The following is a 17,080-nucleotide window of genomic DNA, read 5'->3' on the forward strand; positions in this document are numbered from 1 at the left end:
TGAAGAATTCTCATTCGAAGGAACAAGAAGTGAAGATTATTTTTCAACATTCAATCTTTCAACCCCAGAAGTAAGGTGAAGTTGTATTTGAAGATTATGTAACAGATTGCATTGAAGCCTCCTCAATCAATTTGCTGCTATCTATGAACCTGCTGAAGTGATCCAGAAGAATCGGTCTCTCTGTTATTCTCCTTAAAGATTCTCAAGTTGAAAGTGCTAATTTTCGAGAATCCTTACAAGAAGCCTCAATACCCAACGTGCGTTCAAAGTCAAATTTTTGAAGAAATGCCCAACTATTCAAGATTAATTCATTCATATAGAAGATTCAAATGTTCATCTTGAAGTTGTGAAGAAATCGAAGATAAACGCTGAAGCCAAGCACAAAGTGAAGATTGACAAGAAAAGCAAGCTACAAATCCAAGGGGATTTTGTTAGGTCATAAGAAAAGAAAGCTATAAAACAAGGGGGAAATTTTTAGGTCTAAATTTATGGTTTATACTTTGCTTTTCTAGGCATTTATAGCTTTCGGTCTAGGACCGAAATCAGTCTTGGGTTTTTGGTTGGTTGGACCGAAATCACATGTGATTTCGATTTGGCCTTTGGGTTTTGGGCTTGGGTTTTGTCCATATGTATAAATAGTGTGTTATTAGGTGTGTTTTAGGGGTTAGACAATAGCGAAGAGGAGGAGGGAATGTGATTTGGGGCTGTTATTGTCATATTAAGGTGTTGTAGAGAGAGAAAGTAGAGAGAACGTGTGTGTGTGAATCTTGTGTACCGGATCATCATTCAATATCATTGTGTGCATTGAAGATTCATCTTGTTCTTCTTCTTGTTGTTGTTGTTCTTCTTCTTATTTTACATTTCATCTTTCATCATCCACTTGATTGGGATTCTGCACCATCAAGTGGATCAGATTGATACATCAAAGCGATTCAGGGACTTACACAGACAATGGATCACAAAGTGACACACAAATTGCCAAACAGCAGGCAATTTCCTCTTTTTGAATTAATCGACTACTTTGAGTTTGACCTGGTACCACCAGAGAATCATCTATGAGATTGAGATGAATTTCTTGAGGTTTGCCATTAGGTCTGAATGCAGAGAATGCACACTTGAAAAGAACTTCTTGTGGAACAGCTTCAGCATAGGAATCAAAGGCTCCAGACAAAGGATGAGTTGGAAGAAACTTGATCATGAGTTTTATTGCTTCATTGTACGAGTTGTGATCTTTAAAGATTCCTCTGTAATTAATGGCTGCGATTGATGGAGTTAGGTCTTTGATCATTGATTTAGACCCAGTTGGTCGTGCTGAACTAGAAGCTTTGGATTTTTTCTTCGATAAAATGGATTTCACCATTGTTGCAGAAAAGTTTGGAGAACTTGCTTGAAAGAGTTTTTGCAAGAAGGTGAAGAAGATGAAGTTCATCTGATCAAATTGCAGAAAGCGTAAAAGCTTTCTTGGGTAGAAAAGGGGACTTTTTATACCTCTGGATTTCAAAAATGATTGATATTGATTTAATTACACTTGTTAAAGCTAAAAACATTTAGGTTTTTACCATTATCAATTTAAATTAAATTAAATAAAAAAAAGAAATGTTTTCTGAGAAAATAGGAGCATTTATTGTTTTGCACACCCATGATGACACGCCGTTTAATCGTGGGGTGAGAAATGGTTTTTTCCGTTGTAAAAATGGGGAAGTGGAACAGATTAGACCCCAATGGTTGCTTGATGTGATTGGATGAGTTAAACGGATTTTCAAAAAGATTTTGTTTAAGGCAAATCGGTTTATTTACTTTTTATCCAAAAATAGGCCTGACTAAGGAAAGTCTCTTAAAAACATGATTGAAAAATCTTGTGCGATAAACTGAATGTTTTAAAAATGTTTTAATTTCATTAAGTAGCACACATTGTCATTTAAAGCATATGTGAGTTGATGATTGCGAGTTCATTTAATTCGTCTGCGGTAGATGAGAACTCGAAACATACTAGATCACAAAGGTTAGAAATAAGAGAAATAAAGAGACCCGAGGAGTATATAGCTCATAAATGACTTCAATATACAAATTATACTGAGGAGAAATTACGAAGTGTATAATATATCAGTTATTCTAGAAAGAGACCGCAATGAGTAAAGTGCTTCGTGTGCCTTGATGAAAACATCAACTATTTGTGAGAACACGATCTATGCGCAGGGACAAGGTTTGAAAACTCAAACCATGAGTGAATGCTTGAGATCAATGTCTGCTTGCTAATAAACGTTCAAGTCTAAACTGGAAAGACCAGTCAAGTCTTAGATAATCAGTTCAACAAATGATCAAGACATTAATTGAGAGCAAGTAATCAATGATCAAGGTAAAGTTAATAAATGAAGAACAAGAAGAATGTTTTTAATGTGATAAGAGTAATTGCCAAAAGTAAGTGAAAAGATCCGTAGTTAACTTGTATTGAATGCTCCTATTTAAAGGAGTGAATGTTACAGCGAATTAACCCAGATGTTTACATAAGACCGGACAAAAGACATAAGTCTGACATTCTGATTGTCCTAAAGCAACTTTAGACTAAGTCCTATGAAACGTTACATCAAGTAGAAGACAAAAGTAATAAATGCACTAAAGACAGAAAGACTTCATTCCGGACAAGTATTATTCCGGAGATGAAAGTTTGATCCGGATTAGCATACATTTCGGACTCAGGATTAGCTCCGGAATGTGTTCCTCTTCAAAATACTTCTCCTCTCCTTTTCTGCAGCTCCGGACAGGTTCCGGATCACGTTTCCTTCGGAACCAACACACTTCAGAATATGTACTTAGGATTGCTAGAGGTTCACTTTCAGGTTCCAAAAATCTCCCCCTAAGTGAACTTAGCAATCCAGCAAACTTAGTTCATTTCTTCCTTGATGAAGGTGTATGCTCGGAACAACCATTCACGCATCGTAATGTACCAGGCCAGTTGACTTACAAACTTTGCCTTAACCTGTTCCGGAGCATCAGACTTGGACGCCCGGGATATGAACTTCTTCAGAGCTTTGGTAGGTACTAGATGTTTGTCAAGGACTCGAAAGAAGTCCTTCTTATTTGTTCTTCTAGTGGTGTAGACAAACCCTAGAACCGGTTCTTCAATCGGACCATCTACAAGAATTTTAGCTTCCGGAAGAACAAAGTCGACCTTTGCAACGAATTGTTCGGTTCCGTAGAGGTGAGCAAGTTCGTAATCACAACAGCAAAAATCAGCAACATAATCTTTGAGAAAGCTGAGAGTTGCGTGGTAGGCACCCAAACTGATGTCATCCTTTTGATTTTCTCTGAAGTAAGCAGCTAGGGTAAGGATGTCGTTCGGATTCATTGAAGGAAAATCCGCATCAGTAACGGTCCGGAGAGTTGGCTTGTTCCGGAGGAGATGGAAACGGAAAATAGGACAGTTCAGCTCAAATTTTACTAAAAATTTTCTTCCAAAGCCTTGAACTTTGGTGATCCTCTTTCTTGTCCATACTTCCTTGAAGGGTTGAGCATTCTTTTCATAGAAGATTTTGAGCCTTTCACGCTCTGTCCGGATGATCACTTCCAGATTATCGTTTGGGTGGAGCGGAGCAAACTTCGTGTAGAATTTGCTGAAAGGAGAGAGAGGAAGATCCAGTGGATCAGTGTCATTTGTAGGAAGGTCATAGTAGAGAGTTGGGATGATTTCTTGTGCTTGAAGGATGCCTTCACGGCAAAGAGGAGAGATGCCACGCATCGGATCAGGATTGTCTTTTAAAGCTTGAATCTGGATGCTGTCCTCTAGTGCCTTATGAATTTCCTCCTCAGACCATCCATATTTTTGTTTGAGAGGAGGTCCGGAGTGGAAGGCTTGATGTTCGGAAGTCATCGGTTTCTTCCCTTTGTCTCTCTGAAGAGCATCAATGACCATCTTCATGTTCTCATCAATGATGAATTCTGGAGTGGGAGTTGGAAGCGGTTGTTCCGGAATTTCATTTGGGGTCCGGAGAGGAGAGCCTTGGTCGATTGGGGCTATTTTTGGTTCCCGAATGGGAGTGGGAGACAGCACAGAGGGAGTGACTCAGAAGGCTTGAGCTGTAAGGAATGATTTTGCCTTAGCCATTTTGACGGCCATTTCAAAAGCGTCCGGAAGAGAGGATGGCCAGGAGATTGCGGACCAGATCCTCTTTTGTTCCTCAGTTAACCCCTTCGGAGTAGTCAGCTTTGGAGCTTGAAGACCAAGAACTCCTTTGGGAGCTTCATCCGGAATGTATACTTCATTATCTTCATCACCTTCGCTTCCTTCAGTGATTCCTAGGATTCCGGAGACTATTTGAACGTCTTCATCTTCGGAATCGAGGTCCTCATCCCTGAGTGTGAATTCTGAGGCTGGTTTCCATCTTCTGCTTGAGCCTTCTCCCCCTCTTGCATCGGTGAATCTTGAGACCGGTGCAATCGTTAAGTCTTCCTTGATATCATCAAGTTTTGAGAAAACCTTCTGAAGACCTGTGGAGAGTTGAAGAATAAGAGGGTCATAGGCTTCGGCAGTGGGAGCTTGTTCGGAGAGATGCTTGAATGTGCTGCTGAGGATGGCAATCATCTCATCAAACTTCCTGTTCGGAACATCAACAATGTTCCAAGTTGAACGCAGGAGTTTGATGAGGACTTGTTGAGTAATGAGGTTCATCTCATCCTTCTTCCGGATCTCCTTCTCCAGTCGTTGAATTTGTTTCTCATGACGAACATGAGTCTGCTTGATTAGGTCGTTGGTGGCAGACACAAGATCGTCATGAACCTTGAGCATTGAGGAGATGGTGTTGAGATAATTCTCAACAAGAGCGTCATACTTGGAGTCAAGTTGCTCAACAGTGTGCTTCAGCCGGATGGAAATCAGCTGATCAAGGTGGGCTTCCCTTTCTGCCACTGATGGTCCGGACTGTTGGGAGAGGGACTATAGAATGGCATCAAGTTTCGAATCAAGTCCGGAGACTTTTTGATCCAACTTGGAGTTTAGCTCTGTTACGGATGCCTCTACAGATGACACTTTATCCATCGTGTCTGAGACATTGTTGCGGATTTCCAGAAGGGCGAAAGGGTCGATGTGGTCATCAGCTGAGGATTCTGAATCGGAATCAGAGTGTTGCGGAGGAGGTTGGTGTGCGTTCGTATTTGAGGAGGGACCCAGTTTGGTTGCATCATCATCTTCTTGAAGGTTGGAGTTGGAACCGTCGTCCGGAGTGGTGGTGGAAGAGGATCCGAAGTCAAAGGCAGACTTGGATACGGATGCTTTGGATTGGTAGTGAACGGAGGTTATGAGATGTGCATCCGGAATGGTTGTTGCCGCTTCTTCCAACATGACTTCTTCAGAAATTTCTTCTTCCGGATCAGTGGAGAAGATGCTTTGATGGGTGGTGATTGGGGGTAGCTCCGTAGTGAGTTCATTGATGGCGTCATCGTCAGTGGGAGGAACATAAGGCAAATTGCTTTGGATGACCCTGTTCCTCATGGAGATGAGATTTGACTCCACTTGTGCTCGGGAGAGGTCCGGACGTCGAGATACGGCCCTGTTGACATAATCTTCCCAAAGAGGATCATTAGTGCCTGGTCGTCCTGTACGCCTTCTGGGTATCAGACCAGTTGTGGCATCAGAAGTTGGAGAGACTGCTCCTCCTTCAGGATGCTTGGGTTCCGGAACAATGGTTCCGGAGTGTGTGCGTGTGGAAGAGATAATGGGAATATCAAATTGGACACGTGGGTGTGTTCCAGGGGGCTGCAAGGAACTTTGTTCAACACCGGCATCACCCTTTTGTGAGGGTGAGGGTGGAATATGTGGAGACTCCTCGTGAGTGTGTGCTTGTGATGATGAAACATTGAGGGGTACCTTATATGAGTGGGCAGGAGGGGTGTGCAGACGGCCAGAATCAGCCGGAATGTCATGGGTGCCCTCCTGTTGAGAGGGGGCACTGACTTTGGTTTTCTTTTTGGCCTTAGGTTTGGTAGGAGAAGCCTTTAGTTTGGCTGGTTTCTTAACTTTGGGTCCGGACTTAGCATGAATGGCCTCTTCCGGGGTAGGCTCAACAGAGACCGGGGCAGGTTGTGTTGGGTCGAACACAACCGAAGTCTCAATATGTTGTTTTAAATAGGGAGAGTCGGAAGTAATGATGGCCAACGTATTGTTCGGAAGACGTCTGACCGAACCAAAAGATGATTGGTCCGGAATTTTATATGCCTTAACAATTTTAAAAGAGACACATACCTCCGGAGGAATGGTGCTAACCAGAATGGGTACTTTGAGTTCCTTGAAGATTTGTTCAATCGTCAGAGCCCAAAATCTAGGGCTCGAACTTTCGTTCGGCTTCCTTTTGATGGCGAACTTGCAAAAGTCTTGCGACAAGACTTCCGGGAGATCTACAGCATTGTTGCGTCCGGAGTAAATGCTGAAGACTACATTCAGCCAATCTTTGCTTAACGTATCAGTACCGCCATGCCTGCCAGATAACCCACGGATGATGAGATGCATAAGAACAGTCCAGAGCCCAAAAACAGCGGTTTTAAACTCTTCAGCCGTTGGTTCAACAACTTCAAAACCAGTAGGATTTGGTGTAATTCCAATCGCCTTGAGGAAGGTTGATTTGTAGACAAGAATGGTGCAATCATCAATAATAGTCATTAACAGAACACCATCTTCGAGTTTGATGCTTTTGAATGCTCGATGAAGATGAGAGAGTGGCAGTGGAGGATTAGGGGTTTTGGTAAGTGGAATGGAGAGAGGATGGTTTGCAATGAACTCAATCATTATTCTGATCGATTCATCGTAGTCTAGAGGATTTAGGGAGAACAATTGAGTTGTGTCCCTAAGAAAGGGTTCTTGATCAGCAGATGAGGATGAGCCCCTTGATCCTTTTGATGATTTCTTCCTGGCGATTGATTTCTTGGGAGTTGGTGCAGTTTGAGCTGGGTTCTTGGAAGACTCCATTGTTGAAGAATGAAGAAAGCTTGATGAGCACGAAGAACATTGAGGAATGTTTGGAGGTTTGAGAGTCAAGAGAGCATAAAGAGGTAAAAGGGAATGTGAATGAGTATTTATAGGTAGGGAAAGATGGGTCGGGTTGAAAAAGGTAATGATGAGGGTCCGAGATCCATCGGGTTGCATTTAATGTTTGGGAATGAGATTAGACAGGTGAGGTGAAAGGGCAAGGCAAATTGGGGCTAGAAAAGGAGAATGTAACCGTCAATTCGATTTCTAGTTTAATGGGCGTGCAATCGTGTCACGCAAATCGAGGAAGATCGGATAAGGATCTCCCTAAAAAGTAACCATTGAGAAAACCGTTTCGCCTTATTACCTTTTGGTATTCCGGAAGAGTTGTTCCGAACAGTGCATGATCCGGAGGGTAAAAGTTGAGTTCCGGAACATACATGATTGACAAAAAGGAGGTTCGGAGCAAATTTTGAGAATTCCAGAGCATTTTTGAAAATTCCGAAGCAAATTTGAAAATTCCGGAGCACTTTTGAAAATTCCGGAGCACTTTTGAAAATTCCGGACCAAATTTGAAAATTCCGGAGCAAATTTGAAAATTCCGGAGCACTTTTGAAAATTCAGGAGCAAATTTGAAAATTCCGGAGCACTTTTGAAAATTCCGGAGCACTTTTGGAAATTCCGGAGCAAATTTGAAAATTCCGGAGCATTTTTGAAATTCCGAAGAGGGTTTTGAGGAAATTTCGAAGTACAAAGAAAATTACCTTTCCGGAGTGGATTTCCGGAATTCCTTTATGAAGTGAGTTCTGAAATAAAGATTCGAGTGATGGTTGAACTTGATAATCGTGATGAATAGAATGAACTGTACACCTTAAAAACTCAAGGGATAATCAGAAGTAAAGACAAGTAAAATGATCCTATTTATTTAGAGAGAAAATAGTTCCGAAGCAAAAATAATTGAGTTTGGAGCAAATTTCTCTTCTGAATACTTCTATCAAAGAGAACATGTCTCATGAAAGAATTGAGGATCAGGCATCATCATACCCATTTTGTTCAGAAAACCATTAAATTTGGTTTCGTCTAATGCCTTAGTAAAGACATCAGCAATCTCATCGTCAGATGGAACAAAAATAAGTTCAATGTTGCCATTTAGAACATGATCTTTAATAAAATGGTACCGGATGTCAATGTGCTTCGTCATGGAGTGCTGATCTGGATTGTGAGAGATTGCAATGGCACTTTAAGAGTCACAGTAGATAGGAATGCGTTGAAAACGGTAACCATAATCCAAGAGTTGAGATTTCATCCAAAGAACTTGAGAGGTACAGCTGGCAACAACAATGTATTCAGCTTCGGCTGTAGAGAGAGCAATGCAGTTTTGTTTCTTGGATGACCAGCTGACTAATCGACCACCTAGGAATTGACATCCTCCTGATGTACTTTTTCTATCGAGTTGAATACCACCATAGTTTGAATCAGAGTAAGCTTGCAGAAGGAAACTTTCATTTGCTGGATACCAGATTCTGAGACTCTTTGTACCTTTGGGGTATCGGAATATTTGTTTCACAGCCAAAAGATGAGACATCTTCGAATTGACTTGAACTTTGGCACATAAACATGTTGAGAACATAATTTCCGGGTGACTTGCTGTGAGATAGAGTAAGGATCCAATCATTCCATGATACTTATTTTCATCAACAGAAACACCCGAAGGGTCGGCAAAGGTCTTGTATCCGAAGCCCATAGGTACCTTTGCTGAGGCACAGGTGTCGATAGAGTATTTCTTGAGAAGTTCAGAAATGTACTTCTCTTGGTGAATGAAAATACCTTTGTTAGTCTGTTTGACTTGAAGGCCAAGAAAGAAGCTTAATTCACGATTCATACTCATTTGGAATCGACTGACCATAAGTTTGGCAAAATCAGTAACCATAGATGAATCCGTAGATCCAAAAATGATGTCGTCCACATAAATTTGTACCAGCATGAGATGCTTTCCATTTGATCTTCGGGATAGAGTGGGATCAAGAATTCTTCTTTGAAAACCTGAGCGTTTGAGAAAATCGGTGAGAGTTTCGTACCAAGCCCGAGGAGCTTGCTTGAGTCCGTAGACAGCCTTTTGGAGTTTATAACAGTAGTTTGGAAAGGAAAGATTAATAAATCCGGGGGGCTGTTGAAGGTATACTTCAGTGTCAAGTTCACCATTAAGAAAGGCACTCTTAACATCCATTTGGTAAACTTTGAAGCCTTTGTGACCAGCATAAGCAAGAAAGATTTTGATAGCTTCAAGTTGTGCAATAGGAGCAAAGGTCTCGTCGTAGTCAAGACCTTCAATTTGAGTAAAACCTTTAGCTACCAATCTTGCCTTATTTCAGATGATAACTCCTGCATCGTCTAGCTTGTTGCGAAATACCCATCTTGTACCGACAACAGGGTGATATTGAGGAGGAGGTACAAGAGTCCAGACTTCATTTCGGTCAAATTCTGCCAGTTCTTCTTGCATGGATGTAATCCAATCAGCATGCTCTAATACTTCCTTGATGGATTTGGGTTCAACCATGGATATGAATGCTAAAAAATGACATTCATTTTGGATATTGGTAGCTGAGCGAGTTTGTACACCAATATTCGGATTACCTATCACTTGGTTTGGAGGATGGTCCTTCGTCCAAACATGCAATCGAGGGAGTTCTTGTGTAGCCGAAGATCCTACATCAACAGTGGAATTGATTTGCTCCCCCTGAATGATTTGAATATTGGGATGATGCTCCCCCTGAACTTCTGAACCGGAGAGGTTGACATCATCATCAGAAGGGAACTCAAAGAAATTTTCGTTTTCATCAATGTTGAGAGGATTAGAGTCGTCGAAATCAGCAGCTGCATCTTGGAAGCCATCCACATTTGATTCAAGAGAGGGATTTGCATTATTCTCCCCCTCAACCTAAGAAGGTTGAAACGGTTCGGAATCAAATGGAGGGAGGCTCGGAAGTGGACCGGAGAGGTTGTGAGAAACCGGGGCTTCCGAAGGAGGAATTGGAATTAGAGATGGTCTTGATCGAGATTTCGAATCAAGAGCGGTTTCGGAAGGACCAAAGAGAGTTTCAAAGTCAACCTCAAGAATGGTTTGAGGGTTCGGACATCCTGGGGGAGAACTCTGTAAGTTGTGATGTGAGTGGGGCCAGAATTCCGAACGAAGTTGTCATCAAAGATAATATCAAAACTCTCTTCCAGAACACGAGTTCTGTGGTTGAGAACTCTGTAAGCCTTTGATTTGGAAGAGTACCCAAGAAAGATGGCTTCATCAGCTTTAGGTTGGAACTTTGTAAGCTGATCACGGTTGTTTTTGATGAAGCATCTACATCCGAAGACATGCAAGAATGAGATTGTTGGCTTCCGACCATTCATTGCTTCATACGGTGTCATGTTGAGGTGTCGATTGATGATACTTCGATTCTGAGTGAAGGATGCAGTGGATACAGCTTCATACCAAATATAAAGTGGTAGATTTGCGAAGTTTAGCATGGATCGAGCAGCTTCAACGAGAGTTCTGTTACGTCTTTAGACTACACCGTTTTGTTGTGGAGTATAGGGAGATGAGAAGTTCTGGTCTATTCTTTTTTCTGTGAGAAATTTATCAATTGTGGAATTAACAAATTTCGAACCATTATCACTTCGGATTCTCCTGACTGGAAGTTTGATAAGAACTTCTATTCCTTTGATAAAATTTATGAGCTCGAAGGCTGTTTCAGATTTCATCCATACGAAGAAAACCCAAGTGAACCTTGTAAAATCATCAACAATCACAAGAATGTATTTCTGATGATGAAGACTTTCTACAGTGGATGGTCCACAAAGATCAATGTGTAAAAGTTCTAATGGTTCCGAGATGGACTTGTCGATGATAACAGGATGACCCTTCTTTAACTGTTTACCACACTTACACGCAGCACATAAATGATCATTTTCGAACTTGAGAAGAGGTAAACCTCTTACCATTTCGCCTGATACAAGATCATTCATGTACCGAAAGTTCAGATGGGCGAGCCTTCGGTGCCATAACCAACTGATGTTAGGAACAGCTTTGGAGAGAAGGCAGAGTTGCGGTTTGCCAATAATCATGTTGATGTCAAGCGGGTACATGTTCTTGTTGCAAAGTGACTTTATCACACATTCTTTTCGGTTTTCAGTCATCACATAGCTATACTTTTTGCAAAATTCCACACGTCGACTTGAGTCAGTGAGCTGAGCGACACTTATCAAATTATGTTTCAAATCAGCTACATAAGCAACATGTGAAATAGAGAAGTTTCCATTGGTGAGAGTTCCATAACCACGAATTTGAGAATTGGAGTTGTTGCCATATGTCACGTAACAAGCATTTGGAGAAAGCTTTAGATCTCGCAAAAAATCCTTCTGCCCCGTCATGTGCATGGAGCAAGCACTATCAATATACCATATTGTTTCTTGCTTCGAAGCACAAAGTGCCTGCAAAATTAGTGAGCAATGGAGTTTTTAGGCTCCAAGTTAGATTTTGGGACATAGGCATGGGCTTTGGACTTTGATTGTGACTTAGGAACAACTTTGTGTTTTTGGGTGATATTCTTGGAATTCTTTGGAAACAGACAGAATGCTAATGTCTTTTCATCTATCCAGTACTCATATTCAACTACTTGTGGGTTCGGAGCTGACTTCTTCGGACCTTTGACACCCGGAGGATTGGCAATTTTTGTTACCTCCAGAATTTGTGTTTTGTTGACAGATGTTTTGATTTTCCACACAAGATTTTTGTTTGAAGATTTTGAAACAGTGGTTTTTGTACTTGTGGATTTGTTTGATGACACATTGTTTCTTGAAATTCTCGGTTTAAAAATTGTGCCATCAGATTTTGAAATAAAGACAGACGAAACAATTCGAGGTCCTGGTGAAGTATTTCAGATGGTTTTGACATGAGCTTGAGGTGAATTGGAGCTAAGGACTTCGTTATGTTCCGAACGAACAAGGGGTTCGGAAGGTGTTTTTAGGATCCTAGTAGGAGCAAAAGAATTTTGACTATGAGTGGAGACACGAGAGTTCCGGGTTGAATTTGGTTTAGAGTTGGCAAGGAACCTAGAATTTTGTCTAGTCTTAACTTCCATTTTGTAAGCATTTCTAGCTTCCACCTTGGGATCTACAACATCTTTCCTATTCAACATTGGTTTTCTCTTAGGATAAGGAGAGGATCTAGAAGTTTGTCCTTGGGATGGATTTGTAAACTAAGGAGTAATGAGAACCAATTTGGTCTTTGAAAGCACTAAGGAGTCCGATTCACATGAATCAGAGGACACATGGCTTGAGACTTCAACTTTATCATCTAAAGATGCCCATACAAATTCTGATGCATTGATTTCAGTTGCTTCCGTAATAATTTCCTCAATCACACAGTTGTTTACGTGATTACTTTTAGGAACATAGTATACACAATTTGGAAGACTATAATGATATTTCGTGGTCCGATTCAGGTCCAGGTTTATCAGAGGCGGAAGAGGCGTGGAATCAGGACACTTGACAACTATTGGTTGGAACTCAGGAATTAGGGACTCAAATTTGAGGGACCTAATCCAGAATGTTTATATAAGCACTGGAACGATTTTTGTAATTTACCTTTTTTAATTTTACACTCTCGTTGTATGCAGTTTCTATGTGTCATCTGACCTCCTACAAAAAACTTCACGGGATTTGACCCCCTCTCTTTTAGCTTCCGGAAGGGGTGACAAGGGAGAAACAGGGGTGTCCGAATGTTTGATGTTCGGAACTTCTCCCATGAATGTCAAATTTTGCAATTCCTTCAGGGGACTAACAATTGGTTTCGGAAACTCGCTACCGAGACCAGGAGCTTTGGACCATGGATGACGAAAATTATGAGTCATCCGAATGTCAGCTTCAAGCATGTCTACAGAGTTATGCAAAGCATCTATTTTAGCATTGAGACATTTGTTATCAGAAATCAAAATATTTCGTTCAGAATAAGTGATTTCACATTTATCTTTCAAAATGATACATTCATCTTTTGACATTACAAGTTCATGTTCTAAAGACTCGATTTTCAATTTCTTATCCTCAAAGCGTAACCTAAGACGACTTAGTTCACAGTCCTTCTTCTCACTGGCTTCTATGGAAGACTCATAGGCTTTATAGATGGTGTTCATATCTTTTTGGATCTGGGTAAGATAAGGTTCACATAAAATCAAATCAAAATTATTATCAGAGATCATGGATTTTACCTGCTGAACGATGCTTCGACCTGGTGGATCGTTAGTGGCCATGTAGCAGTAGTGAGGTTCAGCAACATCATCTTCATCTTCAGACCCAGAAGACCAATAACCTTCATCACATTCAACTGTTTGTCTTGCCATCAAACACATGTTTCTTCCAGTCACCAAATCATCATCATCTCCGGATGACTAATATCCTTCGACATCTCTTGAAACCGTAGTAACAAATGCTTTCTCACTTTCAGCCATTTTTTGTGCTCTTTGGACATAATAAGCTGAGTCTTTGACTTTTGGTTTTTGTGGAGCATCATCTAGACAATCTTTGTCAAAGTCGTTTTCATGACCACATTTATGACACAAGATCTTTGGTTTGTCTGATTTGGAATTTTGAGAGGATTCCGGAGCGGAGTTAAGTTTTGTGAGGTTAGGCTTGTATGCAGGAGGATTTTCGGAAGTTTGTTTTGGTTCTGGAGAGTAAAATGTTTGAGGATGGGTTTGGTGAGGAGCACGTTTGTATTTCATTGAGAGTAAGGCAAACTCTTGTTGGAAACGGAGTTCGGAATCCAAGGTTTCGGAATCATCGTTAGAATAGATGTGTGTGGGTAAAGTGGTTAAGGATGACTGAGTTAATGGAACAGTGGGTTTATAAGGTTCCGGAGTAGGTGAGTTCGGAATGGTTTATTTAAAAGAACTGAAAAGAGCTAGAGGACCTCCAGAAAGTTCCCTTATGGTTTGAGCAACGTTTAATTCATGTCCTTGAAGCTCATCAAAAAGTTGATAGAGTTTTAACTTTTTCAAGGAACCATTGCTTTGAAGACAGGATTTTACATTTCCCCATCCTTTACCAAGACTGTTTATGAACTTAAGATTGTACTCGAGAGGAGTTCGAACAATCCCATGAGCAGTCATGTTATTGACAACGATTCGATATCGGTTGGAGGCTGAGGCTACAGATTCACCTGGAGTAATGGTGAAGGTGTCAAAGTCATTGACAACCGAGGTGAGGCGCTTGTCCTTCATATTTTCGGAACCTTCAATTAGATCCTAAAGAGTGTCCCAAATATCTTTGGCTGATTTGCATAGCTTGATTTGCTCAAAGAGTGATGGAGGAACACCAAACACCATTTCTGAGAAGGCAACTTGATCAGCATGCAGCTTTTCAATATCATCTGCAGTTAGAGGGGCTGGACGATTTTCATCCTCTCGCATGAGCTGAGCAGCTGCATCTCTTACAACTGTTCTTACGGGAACATGAGGGCCTTCTTTGACGGATCTCCAGATTTGTTCACCCTTCTCTTTGGCAAGTAAAAACCTTTCCATTCTAACTTTCCAATGATCATATTCCTCCACAACTAGCGATGGGGCACGTGTAGGGCCACCCACGCTATTTGCGATTTGCATTGAAATCATTTGATGAGGATTAGAAGCAGCCATTGAAGTCAATATATCTTCAATCTTAAGTGGTATATAGAAGAACTTTTATCCTTAACACAGAAATGGTTGAAATACCAAGGAAAATTCAATCCAACTATAATCTGATCTTATGGGTTCAAAGGACAACCACTCGAGCTTTGATACCAATTATGAGAACATGATCTATGCGCAGGGACAAGGTTTGAAAACTCAAACATTGAGTAAATGCTTGAGATCAATGTCTGCTTGCGAATGAACGTTCAAGTCTAAACTGAAAAGACCAGTCAAGTCTTAGATAATCAGTTCAACAAATGATCAAGACATTAATTGAGAACAAGTAATCAATGATCAAGGTAAAGTTACTAAATGAAGAACAAGAAGAATGTTTTTAATGTGATAAGAGTAATTGCCAAAAGTAAGTGAAAAGATCTGTAGTTGACTTGTATTGAATGCTCCTATTTAAAGGAGTGAATGTTACAGCGAATTAACCCAGATATTTACATCAGACCGGACAAAAGACATAAGTCTGACATTCTGATTGTCCTAAAGCAACTTTAGACTAAGTCCTATGAAACGTTACATCAAGTACAAGACAAAAGTAATAAATGCATTAAAGACATAAAGACTTTATTCCAGATAAGTATTATTCCGGAGATGAAAGTTTCATCCGGATCAGCATACATTCCGGACTCAGGATTAGCTCCGGAATGTGTTCCTCTTCAAAATACTTCTCCTCTCCTTTTCTTTAGCTCTGGAGAGGTTCCGGATCACGTTTCCTTCGGAACCAACACACTTTGGAATATGTACTTAGGATTGCTAGAGGTTCACTTTCAGGTTCCAACACTATTTCCTCATGAATTGGAACAAAAATAAGTTCAATGCTACATTTGAGGATGTGGTGTTTGATGAAGTGATATCGTAGCTCTATGTGTTTCGTCTTCGAGTAATGAATAGGATTATGAGAAATTGCTATTGCACTCTCTGAATCACAATAGATGGGTGCCCACAGCATCCTGTACCCGTAGTCTAAAAGTTGCTGGCTGCGGCCACATATTTTGCCTCTACGGTGGACAATGAAACACAATTTTGTTTCCTTGAAGGCCGGCTAACTAATCTTCCACCCAAGAACTGACATCCACCCGAAGTGCTTTTTCGATCGAGTCTACACACGGTATGATCTGCGTCTGTAAAAGCCTGAAGACTGAAGTCGTTACTCAAAGGGTACCAAATATCCAAGGCTTTACTCCCTTTTAGATACCTGAAGATCTACTTGATTGAAGTGGTATCTAGTACATAAACCTGTAGCAAACACAATATCTGGTCGACTAGCAGTGAGGTACATCAATGAGCCAATCACTCCTCGATAAATCTTATGATCAATTGACTATCCGGTAGGTTCAGCTGAGATTTTCTACCCAAAGGCCATAAGGACCTTTGCCGAGGAGCAGTAATCCATTGAATTTTTTTTCAATAATTATGTGGTGTATTTCTGTTGATGGATGAATATCCCTTGAGCGACCTGTTTAACCTGAAGACCTAGAAAGAAATTAATCTCTTTATTCATGCTCATCTGAAATTTTCTTATCTTGAGCTTTGTAAATTCATCCACCATTCCGTGATTTGTTGAACCGAAGATGATATCATCCACATAGATTTAAACAAGCATCAAGTGATTGTAATTTGCTTGCCTAAACAGGGTGGGATCTATCACACCTCTTTTGTACCCTGAGCTGATAAAAAACTCTGAAAGAGTCTCATACCAAGCTATAGGTGCCTACTTTAACCCGTAGACCGCTTTCTCCCGCTTGTAACAATGATTTGGAAATTCTGAGCTTTCAAAGCCTGGAGGTTATTGCAAATATACTTCCTCTTATAGTTCGCCATTAAGGAAAGCACTCTTCACATCCATCTGATGGTCCTTGATGTATTTATGAGCTGCATACGCTAAGAAGATACGTATGGCTTCCATCCTTGCAACTGGTGCATATGTTTCGTCGTAGTCCATACCCTCGAGTTGACTATACTCCTTTGCAACTAAGCATGCTTTGTTTTGTACCACCACACCGGATTCATCTAACTTTTTCTTGTAAACCCATCTTGTACCGACAACAGTGTGGCGTTTTGGTTTCGGTACCAATTTCCAAACTTTATTCTGTTCAAAATTAGCCAGTTCCTCTTGCATTTCAATGATCCAATCGAGCTCCATAGGTGCTTCTTATGTTGTTCTGGGCTGGACCAATGACATGAATGCAACATAGTGACAACGTTTATTTAAATCAGAAGAGGAACGAGTTTGAATAACTGAAGATAGATTGTTGATGATTTGACCCGATGGGTGATCTTTCGTCCAAATATGTAGACGAGATTGTTCATGGTCTGCGGCTGCATTTGAGAGACTATTCTCTACGTCAGAGGAGTCTTCGGGTCTGTTTGAAGAAGTTAGTTCCCCCTCGATTTAAGAGCA

At 40.8% G+C, this 17,080-nt stretch overlaps 1 pseudogene; it reads right to left on the bottom strand.

The window, feature by feature from the left end:
- Positions 1-16,486: 16,486 nt before the first annotated feature.
- Positions 16,487-16,822, bottom strand: LOC145165024 (putative mitochondrial protein AtMg00820 pseudogene; annotated as a pseudogene).
- Between the last annotated feature and the right edge of the window lie 258 nt (positions 16,823-17,080).

The sequence above is a fragment of the Lactuca virosa genome, chromosome 3 (assembly GCF_052849685.1).
Source record: "Lactuca virosa cultivar CGN04683 chromosome 3, Lactuca_virosa_CGN04683_v6, whole genome shotgun sequence".
In the NCBI taxonomy this organism is placed as follows: domain Eukaryota; kingdom Viridiplantae; phylum Streptophyta; class Magnoliopsida; order Asterales; family Asteraceae; genus Lactuca; species Lactuca virosa.